This window comes from Chinchilla lanigera, unplaced genomic scaffold, assembly GCF_000276665.1.
Source record: "Chinchilla lanigera isolate Chin_1 unplaced genomic scaffold, ChiLan1.0 scaffold00028, whole genome shotgun sequence".
Lineage (NCBI taxonomy): Eukaryota > Metazoa > Chordata > Mammalia > Rodentia > Chinchillidae > Chinchilla > Chinchilla lanigera.
This window is the reverse complement of record NW_004955429.1, coordinates 515,339-518,042: the sequence shown is the minus strand read 5'-3', so window position 1 is coordinate 518,042 and position 2,704 is coordinate 515,339.

Genomic DNA, 2,704 nt, shown 5'->3' with positions numbered 1-2,704 from the left:
GAGAGATAGCATGTACTGTAGGTCTTTTAAGTAATAAACATGCATCATCCTCAAATGAAAAATTGCTTCTATTTCTTCTTTACTCATTTTCTGAAAGAAAGGGGCCAGACCAGGTTGGCAAATTTTTTTTTAATTATTAGTTTATGTTTGTAATAGAAAATAATTACATTCTTCCTGGAAATTGCTACATATACATATTGCATCTTAGTTATTTTCACTCTCCCTCTAACCTCTCCCCTTGACTTTTCCTTCTTCCTCGCAGGCCGAGTCTACCTTCCTGTTTCCTACCTTCTCCCTTTTATATTGCTTTTTGAATTGTTTAAGACTTAGGTGTCTCATATTAGAGAAAACATACAGTGTTTAACTCTCTGTGTTTGATTTATTTCACCTAATATTATGCTCTCAAGATCCATTTTCCAAGATAAACTTAAATTTATCCTTCTTCATGATCAAATAATGTTCCATTGTGTTTGTACACCACACTTTCTTCATCCATTGATTTGTTGATGAGAATACAAGTCACTTTCAAGATTTAGCTATTGTGAGTTGTGCTGTTATTTACATGGGGGTGCATGTGCTGCTATTTACATGGGGGTGCATGTGAGAATTGTCTATTCATTCCAGTTTCTCATATTCTGATTGATCTTTTATTTTGGGGTACAGTTTTTTTGAGTTTTTGATACATTCTACATATTAGTCCTCTGTCTGAGGAATAGTTGGCAATTTTTTTCCTGTTCTGTAGGCTGTCCATTCACTTTGTTGGCTATTTTTTTTAGTGCAGTAGCTTTTAAATTTGGTATAATCCCATTTGTCCATTCTTGGTATTAATTCTTAATTAATACTTAATTGGGGTTCTGTTCAGGCAATTATATGCCTATGTATTCAAGAAATTTACCATTTTTTTCTTCTTGCAGACTTAATGTTTCTGTTTTTATATGTAGTCTCTGATTCTTTTTGATTTGATTTTAGTACAGAGTGAGAGATAGGTATCTAGATTCATTCTTCTGCATATAGATAACTAGTTTTCCCTGCACTGTTTAAGAGGCTATTCTTTCAATAATGTGTGTTTATTGGCCCCTTTGTCAAAAATCAAATGGCTGAAGATGCTTGAGGTTGTTTCCGCATCTTCCGTTCTGTTGGTCAGTGTGTCCTTTTTAGGTCAGTATCACACTTTTTTTATCACTAGGTTTCTAGTAGAATTTAGTCTGGGATTGTGATTCTTCCTGCTGTGCTTTTGTTGCTCAAGATTGCTTTGGCTATTCTAGGTTTCTTCTGGTTTCATATGAATTTCAGATTTTTCTCCAGTTTCTGAAAGATGTCAATGGTATTTTGATTGAGATTTTATTAAAAGTCCATATCATGTTTGGTAATATGGTCAGTTTGACATTTTCCTGCCTATCCAAAAACAGGATATGATCTTTATTTTATTTGTCCCCTGCCTCTCTCTCCCTTCACCCCCCCACCTCTCTCAGCCCCTGTTACATTTACAAAAACAGCTCTCCCCCATTTCATATTATTTGTCTTTTACTTGGCTCTTTATTCATATTTGGGGTTTCGCATATAAGAGAAACCATGTGATATTTAAGCTTGTGTGTCTGATTTATTTCAATTAAGAGTATGGTCACAATGTGCATCCATTTTCCTACATAGGACGCATTTAACCTTTATGGAAGTGCAGTACTTCATTATGTATAAATACCCCATTTTATTTACCAGTTCATATGTTAATGGACTTCTAGGGCACCTCCAAGATTCAGTGATGGAACTTGAAGAGATCTAGGACCATCTCTCTCCTTTCTGCCTGGAATATTGATCCTCGCTTCTCCAGCGTGTACACTACCTACCCCGAAGTCCTTTATTGCCCATCATAATTTTCAGGAAGAAGTTCATGACATTTCTGTGCTTGTACCCAAGTAACATTTATTATCTTAACATTGCATCACACTGCCTCTATCATTCACCTCACTTCAACTCATATAAGCATTATCTTCTTATATCATGGAGAGAAAAACAAGCTATTTCCTAGGAATATCCAAAAAATTTAAAGCAGTGACTAAAATAGACTCTTCTATAACAATGCTCAAAGCAGCCTTATTTACAAAAGCCAGAATGAGCAAAAATAGCCCAAGGGAACACTAACAGATAAGTGAATAAATACAAGTATAATGTATGTATATTATTGGATGCTATTAATCCTTAAAATATTATTAATCCTAAAAAAAAGAAATCCAGCTATAGTAACTAACATGTATGAACCTTGGAGACATTTTTAAAAGTGACTTTAGTGACACCCAAAACACCACATTGCGTGATTCTGCTCACCCAGCTTTATGAGGTTCTCAGTACCCTCAAATTCATAGACACAAAGTAGCAGTTGGCGTGCCAGTCTACCGAGAGAAAAGAGAAGCTAGATCAGGATATGCGTGAAGCACTAAACATATCTTAACTCTCCTTTAGCTTCACTGTGGAAATTGAGCTGTGTTCTTGGACATGGAAGGAAAATATTATCATGGTCCTGACAAAAGGTGGAAAATCAACACTTTCCCTCTCCCTCCCTTTTCCCGCTCCTTCTCCTTCCTCCTTCTCCTCCTTCTCCTCCTTCTTCTTCACCACTTCCCCTTCTCATTCCTAGCCACATTCCCATTCTCATGCTCAGTCTTCTTTGTCCATTTTATACTTGAAGCGGCATCTCACATGACGATCT